Source organism: Pinus tabuliformis, chromosome 6 (genome assembly GCF_031772625.1).
Source record: "Pinus tabuliformis cultivar Carrire ecotype Pingquan chromosome 6, CPIR1, whole genome shotgun sequence".
Taxonomy (NCBI): Eukaryota; Viridiplantae; Streptophyta; class Pinopsida; order Pinales; family Pinaceae; genus Pinus; species Pinus tabuliformis.
Window position 1 is genome coordinate 1,942,440,438 of NC_142292.1, and position 25,887 is coordinate 1,942,466,324.

Genomic DNA, 25,887 nt, shown 5'->3' on the forward strand with positions numbered 1-25,887 from the left:
TCTCAGCTCCTCAAGGGGGGTGAGAAGCTTGAGTTTGTATTCTAGTTTTTGAGGAGCATAGACATTTGTAATCATGTAAGTCTCCCTATCACCCAAAGGTTGAATCACCAACGATAGATAGTTCCTGGACGCTTCCCCATCCAGGATTCCATGTTTCTGGGGATCCCAAAGTGTAAGAATCCCTCCTGCCAAGTTATCTTCCTTAACCTCTAGATACTCATACTTGCTTAACCATTTACTTTGTATTTCTTTGATCTTGTTCATCGAACACTTAGTTTCCTAAATGAAAACCATATCTAGTTTTTCTTCTTTTATTCTACTGCTAAGATTTCTTTGTTTCCTTTTACTTCCTAGGCCCCTAATGTTCTAGGTTGTGAGCTTCATTAAGAAAGGTTTGTAAAGGAGTAGCTGGTGAGATCTCTCATCTTACTTGAGTTAATCATGAGTTTTCCACATTCGGTCAAAAACTCATTCTGTCTTTTCCTTCCTCCTTTCCTACCAAGATTCTTGGAAGAGTGCCCCGGTGTTTCCTCCATTGTTTTCATCCCTCTATTCTCTTGGCTGTCATGGTTTCTCTTGACTCTAGATCCCTTCGATTGGGATCTCCAGAGGAAGAGCTGTTGAACCCTGTCAAACTCCTCCTTTGGTAGGGAGTCAACCCCTTTGGAAATACCCTGCTCCAAAAACGTTTCTAGATCTAAGTTCTCCCTCTCAAAAATATCCTGTAGTTCATGGTCCTCCATTCCTGCCTCGCTTGGGGTCATCGCATGGTCCCTATTGAGCTCCACAATGCTTGGTAGATCATCCTTTTGCTTGCTATTCTCTAGTATATCCTCGATGGTAGCATCCCTATCCTTCTCATTGGTATTAGTCTCCACTTCCTGATTTGCCTCGTTGTTTCCATCTTCTTCTTCTAAGATTTTTAAACTATTATGGCTCGGTTTCCCGTCCACGTTGAATTTATTTTGGTACTGTTTTCCTCCTTTCCCTTCCCCCCCACCTTAGTGAAACCCTCGGGATCTTTGCTTGTGGTGGTTTTTGTGTTGCTCTCCAGTTTGTTTGATGGGTAGTCCCTGTATAGGTGCCCGTGTTCATGGCATTTACGACATCTGAATGGGACATGTTCATAGTCCACCACCTACACCCATTCTTCATCATATACTTCTAAAATGATATCGTCCAGAACTGGCCTAGATAAGTCCATTTCCACACAGATCCAGGTGAAAGAGGTGTATTTACCTCTTAGAGTCGCATCTGATATTTTTATAAAATGCCTTAGTTTATTACCGATAGCCTTTAAAGATTCTGGCAGCCAATAATCTAAAGGAAGGGAGTATAGCCTTATCCATATCGATACTGAAGTGAATGTTTCTCGTTTTGGGACAAAGTTCATCACCCATGGTCACATGTAAAGGCCTGCAGCAGTGTAAAAATAGGGTCCTCCCTCGAACACTTTGTCTTTATCTTCTAAACTCGTGAACACCACCGTAAAGAATCCCTTGGATCCTAGGTGAAGGTTTATTTCCCCCTTCGGTTTCTAGTGGTTCCTTATCCATACATGTAAGTCCTTTTCCATTGACCAAATCCCCATAAATTTGCATATAACCGCATGTTCGACCATGTGTTCTTTGTGCACTTGTAGCGCTAGGTCACTTAAAATGACCCAAGGAATAATGGTCGACTTGGGTTTATAGACCCTTGTCACACTCATAGGTGTAACTTTCTGATTGCTATCCTCTTTCCTTTTGTCCTTGCTATCTTCCTCATGATTTTATTTTTGTTCGTGAGCATTGATATTTCCTGTGTTAGTATCCTGAGTTATCACCTCCAGTGGTTTCTTCAAGCGATGTAGACCAGTTCTCGTGCTTTTGTTCGCCAAGATTTGACTGTAGGAGGGAGTAGAAATCCCTCCTCCACGACCCGCCATGGTTACCATCTGCCAAATCCTAACTCAAACCCTAGTTCAGATTGCAGATCGCAACAGACATCGTTTCTTATAGTTTCTTTTTATTTTAATTTTTTTTCCATATTTTTGTTTTCTTTTGAATTTTTTTTTTCCAAATTTTTTTATGGCTTACAAGATAATTTTTTTTTTCTTCATTCTTTTAAAATATGTTTTTCTTACTATTTATTTGTTTATAATTTGTATTTTAGTTTTTAGTTTTTTATTTCTTATATTTTATAGGTTAATTTTGTTTTTTTTTTAATAGTTTTATAATTGAATTTTTTTTTGTTACATTTTTTTTATTTTTTATGTTTGATTTTTTTTTATTTGTCTTTTTTTATATATTTGATTTTTCATTTGTTTTTTTTTTTTAATTTTATGTTTTGATTTAAATATATATTTTAATTTACCTTTTGTTATTTTTTTAAACTTTTTTGTTTGTGTTTTTTCATTGTTTTAATTTTTTTTTGTTTTAATTCTTTATTTATTTCATTATTCTTTTGAAATTTTAATGTTCTTCGGAGTCATGATAAAATCTTTTACACCATTATTTCGAAATGTTGAAAATTTTCCCTCGAAAAAAAAGTGTTATTCCAGCATCAACACATTTCATTTTGAGGGTGTTTTTTCAACAAAATTTACCATCGAAAAAAAAACTGTTATTTGAACATCAACACTTTTCATTTTGAGAGTTTTTTTTGCAAAGTGTTATTCGAACATCAACACTTTTTGTTTTGAGGGTGTTTTTTGGACAATTTTTGCACAAGAAATTGGTTTTCACCACCATTTTTAAAACATGTTGAAAATTTACCCTAGAAAAAAAAAGGTGTTATTCCAGCATCAACACTTTTCATTTTTAGCATTGCTTTTGATGTTTTTATGGGGTTTTTTGGAAAGATTTCACATTTTGAGTTTATAGTTCCCGTTTCAAAGTTTACATTGCTCATAACTTCTGCTGCTATAATAAACAAGAATGGGGAGATCATATCACCTTTTTGAAGACCCCGAGAGGCTCTAAATGTCCTTGAGGGGGCTCCATCAAGAAAAATAGAAAATAATGGTGAGGATATCAATCATTTGATCCACTTAATCCATTCATATGAAAATTCAAAATCCCCTATAACCATTATTAGGAAGGTCTAGTTGAGCCTTTCATATTCCTTAGAGAGATATATTTTAATAAGTAAGCTTGGAACTCTTCTACTTTTCAAGGAATGGATTACCGCATGTTCTTTTGTTACCCCATCCAATAACTAATTTCCCCTCAAAAACCCTATTTGTTCTAGACTGATTATGTGGATGAGCAATGGGTTCAACCTCCTCACTATCATTGAAAATATAATCTTATAGATCACATTACAGAGAGTGAATGGTTTGTATCCACTTGAATCATCTACCCCATTAGATTTAGGACGGTAACATTAAGCCCTGATCATACATATTTTGCTCTCCTAGACTCCTCTACTAACTCTACAATTTCTTGTCCTACAAAGGACCAGTACACTTTGAAGAGCTCAGTTGTGAAGCCATCTGACCCAGGGGATTTTTTGTTTGGCATATCCTTAACAACGTCCTCTGCTTTTTCAGTTGTGACTTCCGTTAGCAACGCCACATTTTACTATGCAGAGATTAACATAGGGATGTGCTTTATCACCCTTCCCATAGGTTCTCCTTGATCTTGACCTTTATCTATGAGGAGACGAGAATAGTTGGTCACAAACTCCTCCTCCATCTTTGAATGTTTAACCTTCCTTCTGCCTGATTGAGCCACTAAGGAAAATATTCTATTGTTCTTCCTGTGACTAATGATGGAGCGATGAAAGAACTTGGAATTCCTGTTTCCTTCATTGAGCCATTGAATTCATGACTTTTGTCACCATAGTATTTCCTTCACTCTTCGATTTCCTTTATTAGATGACCCTACTCAATAGTCATCTTGTCTGATCTCCCCTCCTTGGTGATGTGTTGTTGGAGATATTCCATATTGTCTACCAGTAATTTCTTTTATATAAATATATCCCCAAATTCCTCTTGCTTCCATGTTTTTATGCATAGATTTATCTCCTTTAGTTTTCTCTGGAACCTCTGCATCTTAGTGTCCCCTTCAACTTCTATCTCCTTCCATCATTTTTTGGCTTGTTAAGAAAGTTTAGGTGTCTCAACCATAACCCTCCAAATCAGAAGGGCCTATTTTTTGGAGTTTCTTTCATCACTAATTCAAGGAGGATAGGCCAGTGATCAGAGCCTACGGAGGGAAGGATCCTGCTGTAAATAAAGTTGTCCTTCATAATGATCTCCTTTGACATTAGAAAATGATCTAGACAACTTGTTACTTACTGAATCCTGCCCCTTTGTTTGTTTCAAGTGTGCATTCCATTCCTGGTGTCCACATCCTTTAGACCTAGTTCCTCAATAAACTCATTAAACATTATTGCAGCAGGATCTTTTCTCCGCAAACCCCCTCTTTTTCCTCCAAATTCTTCATCATATTAAATTCACCTCATATTAGCCATTTATGGTTTTTGATGTTGTATCTCCTTTTCTTCAAGTCCTCCAAAATATCCTCCTTTTGGACTAGAGTAGGAGGACCATAAACTATCATGAGGAATATCCATTCATTTGCGCCCACACAACAAAACTTACATGTAAGGCTAACTACGATTGCCATCCAATCTTTGAGGATCACTTGATTTGGGTCCCAAAGGACCACCAATCCTCCCCGTTAACCCCGGGCATATACTGTGATGGCCTCATTGCCTTTCCAACATTTTTGAGCCATAATGTTTATCTTTTCTCCTACTATTTTGGTTTCCTACAAAATTGTTATTTCAACATTTTCCTTACTTATCTTATTCTTAAGGTGTTAAATCTTACCTTTACTATTTAAGCCCTGTATATTCCATGAAAGAAACTTCATTGAGTAATTGGTTGGGAATGGAGAAAATACTCTATAAGTTGACTCATCTACCCTGAATTCAAAAGGAATTCACCAACCTCCTTTAGCGCCTCTTTTGAAGTTTTCCTCCCCTTCTTTCCCCTTTCTAATGTTATCAATTCTTGTATTTGTGGACTTGATTTTGCCTCTTCCTTGTTTGTTAGAAGAAAATTGGCAATCGATATCTAGACTCAGGAAACATTCATACCATTTCTTAAATAGATTCCTAAAGTGAATCAGCTAATTCAAAGAAATGTCCTCGGTGTCTGCTTTAGTCCATACTCAAAATAATTCTAGCATAGTCTTGTCATCTTCACTTAGTCTACTATTTTTCTCTTCCACCTCTTGATCCTTAAAATTTATTGGATATTCCACTGGATAGTTCAACACAACAGATCTGATAATATTATATTAAAAATTTGAGATTCTAAACTATTACAGTTTTATTAAACTTTAAGATCTGTAGATTTAACTGTAATTAATGCATGCATGTGAATGGAAAGTATGCATAAAAATAGAGAATGACAAAATAAGTACACACACACACACAAGACACAAGATATGCTCTCTGGGAAACCCTTTCAGGAGAAAACCCAACAGGAAGATGAGCTCGCTTCACTCTCTTTCTCTATCTGGAAATATAGCTGTAGGTACAAAGAAATAATTCATGTGGCCTATAGGCTTCTACAGTGCACAAATCATATCTATGTGATGTACCTCCTATCTCTCCTTGCTATATTTTCTCGGCTATGGAACAAAATACTCTCAAAAGAATGGATTGGCTCTTCCTCCTAATGGCCTAGTTATAACACAACTTGATAACCTACTAATGGTTAATGTTGACTACATAAACTCTTAACTAGAGTTAGAATATAGAATATTCTAGAGTCTTTTACATCATAATCACGTGGCTATACATTTTTCCATGAACAATGGGGGCTGTCGCGACATCCTCACAAACTATAGGTGTCAAAGCAGGAAGGTCAACTTTTGAGAGGCATGACTTTTCCATACGGACTTCGATTGATGCGCTTCTTGCATTGTTGGAAAGACATGTGTGTGTAGAATAGTATGAAATGGTGCAGCTCTTGAGCACTAAATTTTTACCCCCAAAAAGTGTCGTTTGATGCCTCAAAACCCTCCCTGAAGGTTTCAGACCCCATTTTTGCAAACTAGGTTCTGCAAGTAAAAACGGTCCCGTGAGTTGATTCCTCCACTCTTTCCAGTCCAAATGTATCTAGATGGATGAAAAACAATATAATGATATAAGTTGGATCACCTCTAGAATGTAATTGGCTTGTATCAACACTTTTTTGATTTACCTATCCTCCTTCAGTTCCTCTAGCATTTTCTTTTTAGGAATTTATTTCTCTAAGTCTATCCCCTTTTTTTATCCATATCCATCACTTGAATAACCAGTTGTTCTGATTTTCTTTCATTATCCCTGAGATCATCCAGATTCCCCAAAATTGTTAAGGGAATTTCGTCACCTTTTTCCTGGGTTTTGGATTTATCTCCTTTATGTTTATGCGGGGTCGTTGGGTTGGTCAGATTCTAAGTAGGCTTTTAGTTAACCAGATTCTTGGATGTCTTACCCTTGCAGGGACCAACCTTCTAGAACCCCTCCTCATCCCTATTTCCTTGAAACTTCTTCTCTTCCACTAGTGTCAATGGACAATGTCGAAACACATGTCCATGATCATGACATTCCTACATTTGAATGGGACGTGCTTGTAATCCAATGGTTGGATCCAAGATACATCTTGGTATTCTATATCAACTAATTCCGGTAGGGGATAGGAGACATTCATATGGACACAGATCTGTGTGTAATTTGCATGCCTCCATCTCTTAGCTATTTCTGAGATCTTGATGAACTGTCCAATGGTATTTCCAATGCTTTGTAATATATCTGGTTCCTAGTAGTCATTCGACAGGGAGAATAGCTGCACCCATACTGGGGTTGTTAGAAGTTGTTCCTTCTACCAGTTGTTAGCCTCCTATATCAATAGGTTTTCATTTCTCATGATTGACAATGGAAGTGCCAAAAATGTTCACCTTCCATGCTACTAAGGTTCCATTTTTGTGAAAGAAGCAGACAGTTAAAAAATGTAAAGAGGGTATGCCTTAAAAGAAAAATCAAAAGGCAAGAAAATGAATTGGTCAAAGAAAAAATAAAGCAAATGAACCCCAAATAAAGACCATGAAAGTGGCTAGTCCAAATTGCCACTACTACTTTGATGGGTGGTCCAACAGCTCAAGCTGGGCCTCACCATGTTTTAATTTGCATGTTTTAGACTAGAGAGGAAGTACCTGCTCAAACAGTTCAAGCTTGACAGATGACTAGGTGGATAGAGAAAGGAAGGTGCCCAACTGCTTAATCTGGGCCCTTGGAAGTCATAAGGGTAGACTTAGATAGGAGGGCAGCAAAAAGAAAAGAGAATTATCAGGGTTTTCAAGGCTAATTGCACCCATCCAAAGGAAGAAAAAATGTTAGGCATATTAGGCAGGGTAGGCAGTTGAAGGTTGCAGAAAGCAAGATCTAAGCATATGACATGGGAAAAATCACAATGATGTCACCAGCAGGAGAAAGGCAAGAGCAATGGCCTATTTGGAAAACTACTAAACCATCACTAACTTCCCTCATCCCCTCCAAAAGTTTCTTACTAACATGCCCATGAGCACTGCAGGATCTGCCTGATCAGTCCTCCTTACACTCCTCATTTGTAAAAATTTCATGTCAGAAGTGACTTCTCTCTTCGAAAAGAAGCCACATTTCTTGTGTAAAATCTTTCTTCACTCCTATCTGCTTCTAAAACTAAGTTTACTCATTAAACTTAGCTCTTTGCCCCTCTCTCACATCCCCAATTCATATTAATTTCTAATTTTTACTATATAAATCCCTAAGTGCTACCCCTCCCCCTACTATTATAGCATTGTATGCAAACAACCCAAAAATGTATAAATATCCCCCCCTTTTAGCATTATAGCTAAATAACACTTCTATGGGAGACATTAGTCCACCAGGGACTATATTCAACCCTTGCTTTTGGATTACTCTAACCTCTGGTTAGATTAATAACCTACTCTAAACCCTCTCCTACCCCCTTTCCCGAAAAATACCTATGAAAACCCCTTCCCCCCACTCAAACCTAATATTCAAAGGTTGTTCAACCCCGATAGATTAACCCACATATGTCAAAACCCATTTAAACCCCCTAACCCAAAGTTCTAAACCCGCAATATTTAAATGAATATTTTATTAGCTGGCGGTCCCCACCCAAACTTGCACGATGGGTCGGGGCGCCTGCCAGCCGTCGATCTCCCGCTGCCCTCAATCCAACGCTGGGCGGTCGATTTAATATTTGAACCTGTCGCGGTTTAGCGTCCGAGGAGCGAGTGGTTTTTCTCCCGTACGCTGGACACGTGGCGGCCATTGGAGGTGTTCGGAGCCCCCCTCCCCTATACCGCCTTCTCACAAAAGCGGTGCGGGGAAACCACATACCGCTATCCCTCAACCCGCCTTCCTTGTCATGTCGATCCTACGTCGCTATGACATCATACCCCGGGCCCCCGCTACCGCGCCTCGTCGCCCTCCGCATCATCTCGTGGCCCCCACATCCCGCCACCGTGTCCTGCCATGCTGGCCTCTAGTTCATCACCCACGTCACCATCCGTACCTGGGCCCGCCATGACATCATGCTGACATCATCGGCGGAAAAGCGCCAAAAACCCATATTTTCCAAATTTTTCGTTATAAACGCGAATTTGAGCCGTTTTATGTCATTTTCATTCGAAAAGAGACAGAGCTGTTGTTTTTGTTCGCTCCAAAAATTGCCTCCAAGCCGCGAATTTGAAGTTTAGATGCCGTCACTCACCAATTCAGTTGTGTTCTTCACCCATTGCTCAACCCGACAGCATCTCGGCATCATTTATCTAGGTATTTGCCAAAATTCACCTGTTTTGCCCATGTTCATGCCATTTATCTGCAAAATTCTCCACTAAATACCTGGTAAATCCTAAATTAATTGTTGTCATTCAATAATTGCTGGCCCAAAATAGTCCACATTGCCCCCTGCTCCAAAATTCGATGTTAAAACAATAATTCACGGCCTTAAATTGTAATTGGTCCTCAAACTGCCCAACATTGTTCCCTTTTGCCGAGTACTTACTTGAACAACTTCATTTCACCAACTTTTAGTCCTGCCCTACCTCTGCAATTTATCCTCATTATTAACAATCCCTGTGAATTCACCAGAGCAGAACAGAGGCAAGCCTACCTAATCCACCTACTCCTCTTTGAAGAACATATCTGACATCACCTGCATTCAATCTGCCACTTGACTTCTAGAAAGATTTGCAAGCTATTGCACTCACATTGTTGCATTCAGAAACTACATTGCAAAGATAACACTTGAGGACTATACAATGGCTGCTCCTGCACCCACAGCTCTCAGTGTTGCCCCCATGAATCCACCAAATAAAGAGCTTGAGTCCCTGCCTCTTGCTGACAGAGATTACCTCATCCAAGACTTTGTGGGTGACAGGAACCATTTGCAGACCTTCAGGGAATTGAGGGACAACTATTTGAACAACAATGACACATATGGGATATGGGAATCTAATCTGCCTTATTACTTTCTCCCATCTGTTAACATTTTTCCAGAAATTATCTGCTTATGTGTTGAGAATTATGATCCAAATCACAGAGCTGTCAAGTCTCCATCTGGGAGCATACTCTTCCACATCAATGCTGAGTCCATCAACCAGATGCTCAACTTCAAACAAACTCAGCTGTTGTATCCCTTCTCAGAGAACTATCTGCTGGATACAGGTGCCAAGCTTTCCACTGCTGACATTCAGAAGATCACCTAGACATTTATGAGAGCTGACCGCCAGCCCATAGGGCCACCTCCCTTCTTGTATGTCCAGTTTACTGATGTAGGCAAACTTCTGCTTGACATGATTGCTTATGTGTTGGGCTATAAAACTAGTGAGTATGTTGATGAGACAGTGCTGGTGCTATTAGCTGCTTACAGCCCAGGCCAACCTCCTGCCTACAAATATAACTTTTCTAAATTCATAGCCAACAAGATACATAACCAGCTTTTCAAAGTGGACAGGGAGGGCATATTCAAATATTCATCTTACATCTACCACTTGTTCATGTATTATCAGTCCGAGGCTTTTCAATGCCCTATCAAAAAGCTGGATTCTAGGGGGGAAAGAAGATCTGTTATCTTCTGGACATCAGTTTTTCACCAAGTCCAAGATTCGCCATATTCATACTGTGAATTTATTGATCAATTTGTCTACCCGGTCTCTTGCTTATTAATGAGGTCCCCTCCTCCCAGAGTCTCATTTGAAATCCAGAAAACTCTGCAGCTGTCCAAAAATTATAAAATAGGTGATTGGTACCTATACCAAGATCATACAGTCATCAGAATTTATGGCTGTGAGCTCTGTCCATATAGGCTCCCAAAATATGTACCAATGAGACTGTTTGCCTTGGAGTACTATAGGCAGCTCATTCACTCTAACCTCACCCACTTTCATAGTGCTAAAAAGAAAGCCCACCTCAAGTTTAAACACCACCTGGGACCCTTCATCGTGAACAAAAAAGAGGGATGGCAAGAGGCTGAGCAAATCCTCAAAGACAAATACAAGCTATCAAAAAGTTTCCGGTGGGTCCCTTATGACCCCGAAGGCTTCATCTGTGCTAGAAGGGTCAAGTACAGGCTGCTAGGCTATGAGCACTGTAAATTTCCACATATTGAGCAGGATGCCAATCAACAAGGATGGGTGCAAGATACATTAATTGAGAAACTAACTGAAGAAGAAATAATGCAAAGAAATGTCAAGGATTTGGAAAAAACTCTTGACTTAGATTCTGTGCAGTAGGTAATCTTCAAGCAACCGCATCCAGTCGGAGAAGGTACTTCGACTACAACAACTGCACCAGCCACCCAGGCGCCATCTACAGCAGTATCAGGCACAGATAAGGGTAAAGGAATAATGGGTGCTGAAGAAGAGACAGAAAAAGAATAGCCTTCCTCCTCAATGGGGCAGCAACAAGATCAAACCCCTCCACCACAAACAGAACCACTAACAACACCTATATTGCAGACTCCTGCACATGAGGAGAGGGGAAAGAAAAGAGACAGAGAAGAGTCCACTCCTGCTAGTGGATCCTCCCAGCAACCAGAGGCCAAGAGGCAAAAGGTTGACTCCCCAGTTATAGAAGAAATAAGTGAGGAAGTCCTGGACAGCCCAAGGAAAGAAGGGGGAGACAGTCAGCAAATGGCCACAAGCTCTTTCCAACAAGAGCAAGGATTACAGCTTGGCATGGAGGTTTCCTCCTCCACTCAGTAGAGCAAGAAGCCTTCAAGCACCAAGGCTTCCTTCAAACAGATAAAAGCACAGAATGATCTGCTGAGAATAGAAGTATACAAACAGTTCCTCAAAGCAACACCAGCTAAGCAAGAGAGGCTGATGTCAGTGTATGACATACAAGAGGAGAAGATGATCCTTAGTCACTTCAAACCCAAGGTGCCGCAGCCTAAATCAGCTGCAGATTTTGTAAGAACAAGGGTGGAAGTCATGGCAAAGGACATTCACCCCATGGACCAGATAGAGCTGCACAAACAAACGGGGGAAATGGTCTATGCCACCTTGGTAGACAGGGCCACAATGGCCCATGAATTGAAAGAATCACTGAAGAATACTAACATTCAGTTGGATTTCAAGAGAATGTCCTCCATGGCCAAGGACAACAAAATTAAAACACTGGAGGATATCATTGTGGATCTAGGACATGATCCTAAGGACCCAAAGGGTGTGAGGGACCTCGTGAAAAAGAAGGAAGATGATATTGTTGCTTTGAAGAAAAGGCTGAAACTACTTCCTACTGAGCACCCCCAAACATCAGAGCTGCAAAAGGAAAAAGAGTCTGAAGATTAGCTTGATCTAATAATGCAGCTCAATCAAAAGGTTATTGATCTGGAGAAAGAATTAGAAGGGGCACTGCAAGACAAACAGGGAGAATCAACCTCCCAACCTCCTCCAACTACCTCAACCACTGCCACAACTACAGAGGCAGCAGTAGCCCCTGCAACTACTACAGCAACAACAGAAGCAACAGCAACAACAACAGCTCCTGACTCTAGCTTGAACATGTATGATTTGACAAAGGCTATCAAAGAGCTGGAGCTCCAAGCTACTGAGATCAAACCGGCCAAGGAAAAAATGGCAGAACTAGAGGCAAAATATGACAAATCAAAGATGACTGTAGCAGAGTAGTCTAGAGAAATTAAGGCCCTCAAAGACAAAATAAAGGCCTTAGAAAAGGAGCTCAAACTTGAAAATGCTTTGGCAAAAATAAAGAGGATTTTGTGGGCCCGGATTGACTACTCCCTTACTAGACAATGGAAGTCAATCAAGACAGTACATGAACAAATGGAATTGATTGGCCAAGCACAAATTGAGATCCAGAAAGCCAGAACAGTACTGGGGAACAGGCCTGAGCAGGCCAATAGAATGATAAATTTTCTGAACAATCAGACTAAGGAGGAGCTGGCAGCCCTCAACATCGTTAACAGAATAGATGCTGTCCTTACAGCTAAAAAGGTGCTGACTCTCAGGAATTTTGTACAAACTGTAGAGAGGAAATGCCATGAAATATAGGCTGAGGTGGATGAGTACAAGCTCAAAATGGGAGGACTGCAACAAAAGGGATTGCCCAGCCTACTAACCAGCACAGGAAGACTGCTCCCTCATGAGCAATATGCTACCAGGATGTCAAATTTTATTGAAAATCAAATCACTGAATCTGCCAGTACTTCTGAGGAAACAGGTTCTCCAACAGGGCAGGGCCTATATGACAAACTTGAAAATCTATTTTTTATTGAACATGAGATTAATCATCTATTTGAGGTTCCTCCCAATTTTTACAGGTATACAGAGGCAGATGAAACACTGGTAAAAATACGAAGACACCAAATGCCCAAAGAGGATTGGTGGCAGGCAATGCTGCAAATTTTGCCTCAGTGATCTCAGTTGATCAATCCTACTTAGCTTCCATTCAGCCAAAATCAAAAAGTAGAATCTGGACAACATACAAGGCAGCCAAAAAAGGTGACTCAGCATAAAGACAGCGGCAGCAAGCCAAATATAAAAAATGCGCAAATTTTGGGCAGCACATCTTCAGCCGACTCCATCGGTCACAAAGTCAATATTCTCTGACCATTTTGGATAGCTAATACACTTAGAAGTTACTACAACATTTATTTTCTCAGCCACAATGCTCCAGGAGTTGGCACAATATTAATGAGCCATTAACTCACTAGCTAGATATTTTCTGATGTAAATTTTGTATATATACCTCCCCTGGCAACGTATTAGGGGTTGGTGATTTTCACTCTAAGGAAAATGTATTGTATACTTTCAGATAATCTAATGCAAGAGGTTGGGAAAGCTCAGTGTTTCTTGGATGTTTGATGTCTCGATGATGCTCTGCGTGCTGTTGCATAATTCCTGTGCTGTCTAATGGAGCAATAAGTTTTCTCAATCTATGTTTTATCTTCTTATGTTTGTTTGAATCATACACATGCTTCACCAATCGAACAATAGAGAAAAAGAATAGTACAGGAAATGTTTGATTACACCTTGTGCTCAATCTCTGTTGCTGAAATGTTTTCTTCAGAATTAATCATGAACATGAATTCTTAATTGCTCATGTTTACATTAATTCTATAAATATGAATGTTATATAGGAATTCTTCAGTGCTTCTAAATAATATCCCCACTGTTCTCCATATCAGATTACTGAAAGATCCTTAATTGCCTTTCATGCCCTGATTACATCACACCTAATCATAGATTTAAAGAGTTGTTTCTTAGACACTTATCTGGCTCTGCAGCATCACTGTTGTATCAACACAGACATATCAAGCAATTTAAGCATCACTGACTCCATGCCCAATGGCCTAGAGCACCCTGATAAACATATATCTATCTTGACTGAAATCATCATCCAACAAACTCCAAAACAAAACCTTGAGCATCATAACTAGCCTAAAATATTATACAAACAAAGTTAAATCATAAAGAGAGAGCCCTCTCTGGTCATAGGCAGGCTAGAACCTGTGACCCAAAGATTGGTTAGTGGTTACCTCGGCCGTATTCCCTTGGGAGTCAAAGGGAACAACCTGAGTGATAACATAATTGGCGACTCCACTGGGGATCAGAGCGTATTTTTCAGTTGCTGTCTGTTTTTAGACAGTGGTTCCAAAATTTTGAGCAGTCCCTTAAAACAGTTCTAAAAATATCCTCAAAAATACCAAAAACAAGTTCAGAAGCTGGCTCCTAAAAAGAGAACTAGGCACACCAGGTCAAATCCTGACCCAAATCCCCCACTTGTTTTCGAAAATCCAAATTTGATCCATAAAACTCTTAGGAACCAGAAGGAACCAGAAAAATATCCTGAATCTAGCCCTGAGGCAGTTCAACAAAGTTTTATTCCAACCCCTGCTAAGCCATCAATTCACCTTCATACAACTCATTCTTCCCCCTCTTCATCATCCACTTCACAAAACATATTGTCTACATCCAACACACAAACTGTTGTTGCTGTCCCTGTTGTCCCAGTTGTTCCCTTTCTACCAGTTGTCCCACTTATCCCCCCAAATATGGCTAATCGTTATGCACCCCTTCAGTTACCTGGAAATCCTGGGGCCATGCCTTAGGACTACCAAAGTAAGATCACTTATTTTGATGGAACCAGTACATACACTACCTTACAACATACCAAGAAAATGCAAGATTACTTTGAAAACTATGAGATAGATGATGATGATGTAAGGATGAAATTTTTTGTCCAAAGTTTAACAGGTGAAGTAAGAACCTGGTTCAGGGCACTGGCTGCAAATTCTATAGCTGATTCGGGTGCCCTTTATCAGTCCTTCCTAAACAGATGGGAAAAGAAAAAGGACCCTCTACACATTTTATCTGAATATGACACCATAATAAGAGGCCCACAAGAAACTGTCTTGGACTATTGCACTAGATTCCACACTATTTATAATGTCATTCCTCAAAATCTTAGACCTCCACCTGATTTAGCATTGATTAAGTTCCTTGATGGATTTGATGCTGATATGGCATATCAACTAAGAGAAAGAGCCCCTGTAACCCTAGCAGACATGCAAAACATAGGGGTAAGTGTAGAGGCAAATCTAATTGCCAAGAGAAATTGGGTGAGAACTGAAAGGAGAACTACTTTCAAAGAAGAACCCTCATTATTTGAGCAAAAGCTAGATGCAATCATCAAAGGGATGGATAGACTTGGAGATAGGGTGGAAACCATAGAAAGAAAGTCATCATGGGAAGGTCAAAAAAACAATATTAGAAACCCAAACTTCAGAAAGAATCAAAATCCTAATGTTGGAAGGACTGATCCTGACCAGCATGTCAGGCCTCCTTTCCAGGAAAACTATGTTGAGGCTTCCACATCTAGTGAACCTAATGAGGATCCTCACATCAACCTAATGGGTTTGGACAGTGAAAATCAAGTCTTTTTGACACAAGAAGACCAAGAGGTTTTTAATGACAATCAATACCACACTAAGTCAGGAGAATCATTCGATTTTAAAGAAGGGTATGATGCAGCTGCGTATGAGGTACACAAACAGTACAAACTAAGGACTAGAACGATAGATGTGCCTACACCCCTCAAACCAAAGGACAATAAGAAACCAAAAAAGGTCAATGATAAGAGTACTCCCCCACAACTAGCTGGCAACTCAAACCCAAACACCACAGAGGTTACCGTGGAGGATGTTTCAGAGCATCAAACATCTGAAAACCAGCCAGCCTCGCTCCAACCAGCAAAAGTAAAGTCAAGCAATACCCTTGGAAACAAACATGGTACCAATTTTACTCAAGATAATATCAACCATGAACAAAAGATCATTGATAACCCAGCTGAAAGGGAAAAATCTGTTGCACTAAATGCCAAAATTCAAATGGAAAAACCTTTTAACTTGGAAACAGAAATAAGTAAGCTAAAGATATCAGTTCCTCTTTCGGAATTAGCCAAACATGACATATACAGACAGCAGATTAACAAGTCACTCCAAGTGTCAGACAATAAAGATGCTGTGAATGTCCTAGATGACCAACCTGAGTTACTATTCTGACCTGAGGTTAATGGAAAAACAGAAAATGGAGGGGTTCCACCCTTTTATGTCAGTCTAAACATTCATGACAAGGTTCTACATAATGCAATTTTCGATTCTGGGGCTTCACACAACTTAATGCCCAAATCTGTAATGGAAAAACTTGACTTAGACATCACAAGACCATACAAAGATATGTTCTCATTTGATTCAAGCCAAGTCAGGTGCTTAGGCCTGATTAAAGATTTATGTGTTTCCCTGGTTCAATACCCAACCAAAACTATCTTGATGGATGTAGTGATAGCTGACATACCCCCTAAGTATGGCATGCTCTTGTCCAGATCCTGGGGGGCCAAACTTCAAGGATCACTGCAATTAGATATGTCCTATGCAACTATCTCAGTCTTTGGGTAGCCAAAGAGATTTTACCGTGAAACTTTGATGAGATATGTGGTAAGCAGTCAAGAGAAGCCCCAAAACTTTCCAATCTATTCAATACACTCAGACATGGATTCATTTATTCTCTACAATGCCGACATCTGTCACAAAGCTTATTCTGAACTATTAATGACAATAGAGACCAAGGAGTTAGATGAGCAATGTGATTTCAAAGACCAAGGGACTGTGGGTATAGCTAATAAGAAGACAAAAGAACATGATGTATCAAGTTACTTGCAAGAAACCAACCTACCCATGATCCAACTTTCTAGTGATCCCAATCCAAATCTTGATCATGAAACTTGGTGGTATTTAGAATTTGATGGCTCTGTAAACAAGCTAGGAGCTGGGGCAGGAGTTTGGATCCACAATATGCACAATGACCAAGCTGAGGGCCATGCATACTGTTGAGCCTCAAACCTGCACTCATTTACCTATCCTCCCAACAACTTTTTCCTACTCACCTCTCTCTATTGTCATCATTTCCTCCATCAACTTGTTCAATTCATTGCATTATATGTCTTTTTAACATGATTTGTTGACTGTGCTAATGATTGACTGTTGGTTTAGAATTTTGGTACAAGTGCTGCAATTCCGCAGCTAATACAGCGTTTCCGCAGCCGATCTCCAATTCCGCAGCCGATCAGAGATTCCGCAGCCATTTTCTTGTTTTCTATGTTCCACGTGTCCTCCAAAGGAAAGGGCCACATGGGCAAGTTGGTATGACTGTGTACATGGTTCGTGTGCTATCAGCTAAGCCAACTCGCTCATATATACCCCCAGTCAACGCAGATGTCACCATGGTCAAACAACAAGGTTCCAAGCGGTGGCACGGCTCTGCGTGAGTAGGTGAAGCACGTAACCACAGCTGGCATCTTCTTCGAGCCACGAAGACAGCAGGGGACAAGAATCTAACTGTGGATTTATCATCCACGATGACCGTTTCCTCAAACAGTGCACGGTGCTGCTGCGTGTCTTTTGCACAGTTAATTAGTTAGCTGGTTGTTAGCTTAGTTTACGCAGAAGACAGTTTGTCTCTGCTGCTATAAATAAAGCGTTTGCATACGCTTAGTAGTTAGTCTTCAAGTTTAGTTTTTGGCTGTAATCATTTTGTTTATAAAACTCTGTTTCAAAGACTGTTTTATACAGCGTTTACACTTTTGTATTTTGTGACATGCTGATTTAATATCAAGAAGACTGTTTTGCTCCTATCCGTGTAGCTGATTTTTAACTGGTTGAGTAGATGGAGGGCCCCCGTCTGCCACAACCTATGTACAGTAGTTTTTAATTTCATTTTCCTGCACTTCTTTTTGTTTTCATTTTCACATGTATACTAATGGACAGTTTGATTTCTGCAATTTTCATTTCTTTTGACATGTATATTAATGTACAGTTTGAATTATGCTGCTTTACGTTTCTGTACTTTTCATGGCTGATCAGTGTTTGTTTTTGCAGCTTTGTTAGGAGCCCGGGACAGTGTGCTTTTCCTTCTTTTTATCACTAGTGGCATTTGAAGTTGTCTTATCTAAACTGCTGACTTTTTATTTGATTTTCATTAGTTTCCTTGCTTAGTTACTTTACCAAGTTTTGTCAAGTTGCTAATCTCTTGATGGTTCTTCTTATCAGAATTTCACTAACTTTTGTGGGGCCAAAACATCATTTAATTGCAGCTTGGTTTATTTAGTTTTAGACTCATATTGCTAATTCACTCCTAACTCTTTTTCACATGATCAATTTAGCTAAGAGGCAGAATGTTAAGGGAGAATTCAGTAGTATGATTTGTCACTTAATTTTTGCGTTTCTTTAGATTCAATAGAGGAGTTAGAAGTAGTGTTCTTGCTTTCAATTGAGTTAATGTAGATGTCGTTTTCATCCTTATCAGCAGTAGAGGTATTGGACTAGTGCCATTGTTCTTTTTGTTTGATGCTTTACTTTCATTTGAAGCTTTAATTTCATTCCAAGTTATTGTTCAAGTTTTCTCTTTAAATTTCAAGAAGCAATTAGAAATCGCCACATACACACACATTCACTCACTTGTTTATAACTTCATCACATCACATTAGGAAGATAAGTCACACATGAACTAAAAACGACAAAAAGAACTAGAAAAGGCCGCTTAAGTATATATTGTACACTTCACTTCATCAGCTTACGAGCCCCGGGTTGACAATTTATGATAGCAATTTAGGCAACACTAAATTGACCAAACATTTTTGGCACCCTTGCCGGGGAAGTGAAATTAGGTAGCCAATTTCTAAAAAAAATTATTAAAATTTCAAGAAAGGGAAATTGATAACCTCTCAAAGTATGCTCTCCTCTTGCACCTAGAGTGATCTGGAGGATCAGAAAAGAGAAAGTTATTGGTTTAATAGTTTCTTAAGTATGCTCTCTTCTTGCACCTAGAGTGACCTGGAAGATGAGAAAGAAAATTATTAGCCTGACTTGAAGAAAAAATAAAAAAAAATTACATGCATAGAGCTAGAGATTCTAGGGGAAGGTTTTTAGCTAGAGCCAAGAGTTCGATTTTTACAAGTCCATCTACTTCAAGGAATAGACAAGAGACACCTCCCTCATCTCCAACTGACACTCCTAGCCCTAGGATTCCTGGAATTCAAGAGGCAAGAATTGACTCTCCCACACCTTCTATTGAATTTGAATCAGAAAGAGATCCTTTCCTTCCTTCTACAGAAAGACCAATTGTAATTGAAGAAGTAGAATCATCTGAAGAAGAGGGAGAAATTCCTTCTCATTCACCCTTTGTAGAAGAACCAGAAGATTCTGAAGTCTCTAGGGAAACCATTATGACAGAGGGAGGAGGTGGTAGAGGTAGAGGTAGAGGAGGAGGATGAGGAAACAATGGAGGAGGTAGAGGTCACATTGGAGGAAATAGAGAAGGGGATAACTCATTTGGATTTCCTATCGTCGATGAGGATTCCCGAGCCACTATGAAAAACATATCACCATCTGTCCTCCCAAACTTCCATGGGTTAAGAACTGAGGACCCTGAAACATTTTTATTTGAGTTTGAAGTCGTATGTCGAACTTATGACTATCTGGATGACACTCAAAAACTCAAATTGTTCCCTTCCACATTGAAAGGACAAGCTTTGAAATGGTTCATGGGGTTACTCACTCAATCCATTAGGTCTTGGAATGATATGAAACAGACATTTTTGGATAGGTACCTAGACTATTGTATGCCTACCAATCACAAGGATGAGGTATTTAAAATGGTACAAAGAGAAGATGAGAACTTAGAGGATTTACTCGAAAGATTTCAATATAACCTGAAAAGAGCAAAAATGAGTAGCTTGGATGAGGAGACCTTGAAAGCCCTCCTATTAAAAGCCATTAGAGATGAATGGATAGACATTCTGAACATGATGGGGAAAGGAGATATATCTCAACTTTCACTCAATGATATAGCAGAGCTATGTATCCATCTCTCAAGGGGCAAATCAAAAACTCAAAAAGGGCCTAGAGATCCTTCTCTCCTTAGAGCAAATAAATCTGCAACTGGATCAGTAAGTAGGGCTGAGATCGGCAATATGCTTGATGAATTCAAAACTAACATCTTAGGGAGTCTTAGTGAACAATTAGACACCCTTAAGATCCACAATAAACAGAAAGCAGAAGCCGAGGCCTTGGCCATCTTTTGCCCGAAATGTAGGAAGAAACATGCTTTAAGGGAATGTCCCTTGGAAGCACAAGTTGTGGAAACATGTGTAATTTGCTCAGAAAACCATGAGACCAAGGATTGTCCTTCAATCCCTGGGCTCAAAGCAGTCTTTCAAGAAGATCCAAATACACTTGAATCTCTCTGTTTTGTTGCAAGGAGACCTTGGCAGGGGCAACAAAATCAAGGGATTAACAACTCTATGAATTTTCAACCCCAACCAAATTGGAATCCTTGGCAACAACCCTGGCCTCAACCTCAAAATCCTTTTCAATCATGGATGCAAAGCATGCAAAATCCTTATGGGAGATTTGCTCAATTCTATCAATATCCTCCATCTTTTCAAAACCAGCAAGCTCCACAACTTCCAAATCAAAGTCAACAACTATCATTGCCATTCCCTCAACAACAACAACCTTCTCCACAAAATCAAAATTCTCAACTCTTGCTTCAATCCCAACAGAAGTCAAATCAACTTCCTTCTCAGCCATTGCCAAACCCCAATAATAGGAACCCTCAAAATGCTTACATGATGGAAGTTCAACCATTCCCTACCTATATGATTGTTCCTCTCAATGAAGTACAACTCAGATCAGGTAGAATCCTAGATCAACCTTCTATAAATGTTCAACAGCCAAGCATTTCTGAGGAAGAGTCTCTTAAAGCCAATAAGGGTTCTGAAGCATCTCTTCAAAACCCAAACACTCAAAAAGCAAAAGAAAAAGAATCAACCCCCACAACTCCCATAGTTGAACAACCTACATCTTTGGGCACACCTCCTTTTCCTGAAAGGTTACAAATCGACAAAGGCGTGGAAAAACAAATTTGGTTGCCTGACTATAATTTTCTAGATGAATTGAAGAATGTCTGTATCAAGATTCCCTTGTTACAAGCCATTAAAGAGATTCCCATTCTAGCAAAAACAATAAAGGAGTTGAGCCTTAAAAGACCAGGAAGGAAACCAAGAGATACCAGAAGGATCCACCTGGTAGGAAAAATTGCAGATATCATGATGGGAAAGATTACCATGCAGAAATATGTAGATCCCGGTAGTCCAATTGTCAAAACACATATCAATGGGGTAGAAATACCAAATACTTTGATTGATTTAGGGGCTGCTATCAATATTATGAGTAGACAGACCATGGACCAGTTAAAACTTCCTAACCTTCTCTTTACACCTACTTTACTGCAACTTGCAGATAGATCAATCATTAAACCTGATGGTGTATTGGAAGACATTCCAATCTCCCTAGACTCTTGGGAATATCCAGTTGATTTTATGATTTTAACTCCCAAGAACAATCTAGGAGGACATCCTCTTATTTTAGGAAGACCTTGGCTAGCCACAGCTGATGCTTTCATAAGTTGTAGGTCTGGGGATATGTATATTTCTGATGGAAATTCAACAAAGAAATTCAATCTGTATCCTCCAGCAAAAGCAATTACAGAAATAGGAGATAATGAGTGGGTTGATGATGAAGATACTATACAACCTGTCTTTACCATTTCTGAGATTAGTGAAGATAGTCAAATTCTGAACACATTAGAAAATTTTGAACCATCTTCAGAATATGACTCTACACAATTTCAGTTGGATTCTGACATAGAGTGTCTATCATCTAGACAAATGTCTCTTTTCTCTATGGAAGAATTTGGTAGTTCTGCCATTGAGATCTTTCCAGGAAAAACATTAAACATTAACAAAAACTTGGAAAAATCCCAACAGGAAGAGCTAACCAAAGTCTTGCAAAGACATTCTACTGCTTTCGCATGGGAGTATACCGACATGAAAGGTATTGACCCTAAGACTTGCATTCATCACATCTACATTGAGGAAAACAGTAGACCAATCAGACAACCTCAAAGAATGATGAATCCAAACCTTAGGGAGATAGTGAAAGAAGAGCTCCAAAAGTTACTCAATGTAAACTTCATTTACCCCATTTCAGATAGCCGATGGGTTTCTCCCTTGGTTATAGTACCTAAAAAGAATGGTAAATGGAGGGTTTGCATTGATTACAGAGAATTGAACAAAGCAACCTTGAAGGATCATTTTCCTTTGCCCTTTATTGATCAAGTATTAGATACTTTAGCAGGCAAAAAGTATTTCTCATTTTTGGATGGTTTTAGTGGTTACAATCAAATTCAGGTAGCACCTGAAGATCAGGACAAAACCACATTTACTTGTCCATGGGGAACTTTTTCTTACCGAGTACTTCCTTTTGGATTATGCAATGCACCCGCTACATTTCAAAGGGTTGTACTAGGAATCTTTTCAGATCTAATTCATGATTGTGTAGAGGTCTACATGGATGATTTCACAGTTTATGGTAACACATTTGAAGAAGCATTAGAAAATTTGGAAAAATTCCTAATTAGATGTAAAGAAACAAATCTTTCATTAAGTCATGAAAAATGTTTTATGATGTTTACTGAAGGGATTGTTTTAGGACATCATATTTCAGGAGATGGAATTAAAGTTGATAGATCCAAAGTTGAAGTCATCTCCAAGTTACCTGTTCCAAATTGCCAGAAAGATGTTAGAAGTTTTCTTGGGTTTACTGGATATTATAGAAGATTTATTGAAAATTTCACCAAGATAGCATCTCTGCTTTTCAAATTACTTACCAAAGACTATGAATTCAAATGGGATCCTGAACGTCAGTATGCATTTGAAACTTTAAAGACTAGAATATCTGAAGCACCCATTTTGAGAGGGCTAAATTGGAAACTCCCTTTCCACATTTCTACTGATGCTTCAGATACAGCTCTAGGAGCTGTCTTGGGACAAAAGGATTTGGTCCCTTATGCCATTTATTACACCAGTAAAAATTTGACTCCCACTAAGTTAAATTACATTGTGACTGAAAAAGAATTCTTAGCCGTTGTTCATGCAATCAACAAGTTTAGACATTATATAACCGGCTATGAAACTTTTGTCCATACTGATCATTCTGCAATTAGATATCTTATGAACAAACCTGTTACTAATGGCAGAGTTACAAGATGGCTTTTACTTTTACAAGAATTCAACATTACTGTGTTAGATAGACCAGGGAAACAAAACACAGTAGCTGATTTCTTGTGTAGAATCCAAAACACTAACGAAGATTCTCCTGTAGAGGATAAGTTTCCAGATGAATACTTGTTTGCAGTAACTACCAAAACTCCTTGGTATGCAGATATTGCTAACTATTTAGTTACAGGGAAGCTACCTCCACACTTATTTCCTAATGAGAAAAGGAAAATCATTCAGGAGAGTTCACATTATTCTTGGATTTCTAATGAATTGTTCAAAACAGGGCCAGATTGTATGATCAGAAGATGCGTTCGGGAAGATGAAATGCCTGACATCCTTAAGGCATGTCATGATGAACTGTGCGGCGGACACTTTGTTGACAAGAGGACGGCCTATAAAATCCTTTCTTTAGGATATTATTGGCCTTCTCTCTTTAAAGATACAAATCAATATGTTAGAAGGTGTGACAGCTGCCAAAGAGTTGGGAGACCAACTCCTTCAAATGAAATGCCACTACAGCCACAAGTATGCATCGAACCCTTTGAGAAATGGGCTCTAGATTTCGTTGGACCTATTAATCCACCATCTAAGCAAAAGAAGTATATATTGGTTTGCACTGATTATGTTACTAAGTGGGTAGAAGCCAAGGCATTGCCTTCTGCCACTGTAAATTCAGTTGTTCAATTTCTTTTTGAGGATATTTTTACTCGTTTTTGTGTCCCAAGAGAAATTGTGACAGATCAGGGAAGTCAATTTACATCTAAATTGATGGAGAAGCTGATGGAGGAATACAAAATCAAGCATAGAACATCTACTCCATACCATCCACAAGCAAATGGTCAAGTGGAATCTACAAATAAAGTTCTTGAAAGCATCATCACCAAGACTGTTCATCTTCACAGAAGAGATTAGGCAGAAAGGCTTCCTGAAGCCTTATGGGCCTATAGAACTACATGGAGGAACACAACAGGACATTCTCCCTACGAACTTGTTTATGGGAAAGAAGTCCTGCTCCCCATTGAGTTCCAAATCAAGACCTTCAAGATGGCATTTAAATTGGGGATGAGCCTATCAGAAGCCCAAAAACACAGAATGGACCAGCTAAATGAGCTAGATGAAATAAGACAAGATGAAATTCTAAGGACCGATCTAGTTCAGCACCAAAGAACTAAGTGGCATGATCGACACATCAAAGAAATAAAGTTTCAGAAGGGAGATTGGGCACTATTGTTTGATTCCAAGTTTAAGGACTTCAAAGGAAAATTTCAAACTCATTGGCTTGGGCCATATGAGATTGATGAAGTCTTTAACAATGGAGCAGTTCGAGTGAAGACCATTGATGAGTTTCAAACTCCTCTCATTGTGAATGGCCACCGATTGAAAGTCTACCACAAGCCACTCTCAAAGGAGGAATTTGTTAAATTGTTCCAAGAAGATTCTGCAATGAGGCTGGTGGAGAAGAATTCTTCTCCTCCATCATCCTAGTCTTTGTTTCTTTCAATTAAAAAAAAAAAAAGAAAAAAAAAAAAAAAAAAAAAAGGTCTCTTATATAAGCCTGAAAACCAATCTTGGATTGGCGGTCTTATGCAGAAAATATAAAGTGAAAATCAGGGTCACCTGACCCTTTATGTTTTCCAAAAAAATCTCTCTCTTTCTCTTTCCCTCTCATCCGCCATTTTGTCCATCCCATCCGCCATTTCATCCATCTCATCATCTTCATTCCACTTCATTTTTCTTCCAGATCATTCATTCCATCTCATTTCCACCAATAAAGTCCCTCTTAGGACTATTCCATTCAGTTAAGTTTGTTCTAATCATCTTTGTGCAGGCAGAAAAGTGTTGTTGCAATTTCCGCAGCTCATACCAAGTTTCCGCAGCTGATACACTTTGTCTCTGCAATCAAAGCAATTCTGTTTCAAAAAGGAAAATTTATAGTCAGGGGTATCATCATCAAAGAGCAGCAAGGATACATAGCACCTACAAGGCCAGAAAGCAATCAAGAGTTAGCCACCATAATCAACAAAGGGATCAAATGCAAACGTATGAAGGCATATTCCAAATTTTTAATCAACAGTTTAATGTCATTTATGCATGGTTTTCAAATCATGGTAGGAGGCACTTAATGTAATGATTGACAAGATCCTCGTCCACTCCTCGTCCATGATTCTGCGTAATCCACCTCACCACCGTCCTAACGGTCCCTAATTACTATTGATTCGAACTTAATACGAACTGCTCTTCCATTAACTACTCGTACCTCAGTGACGTGTACTGGTGTACTACGGCTCTCCAAATGATCATTTCCGCAGCCAAGTGTACGCAGCCACCCGACGTTCAGGGATTTGGCCGTTGTATCCTCTACTCATAACTCCACTTCTCGCATGCATAACCTCATCTTCGTATTGTTATCTACTCCCTCACTCCACCGTTTTCACTCTCGTTTCCATACACCACTCTCATTTTACCGTAAACCTCTCTGTTTTATTTTCCTCACCGCTCCACTCAAAACCCCGATCACCAGTCCTGCACCTTACAGTTCATTGCATCACGGCCACTCTGTTATAGCCGTAATTCCCACTGTTGAGCACTGTTTTCCCGTGAAGCTTTCTCCTCCAGCGTTCAAACACCACTGTCAGAGCTGCAAGTGAACTGATAACCGAAATGGGAAAATTGTTAAGAGCAGAACCGGAGGGTTCG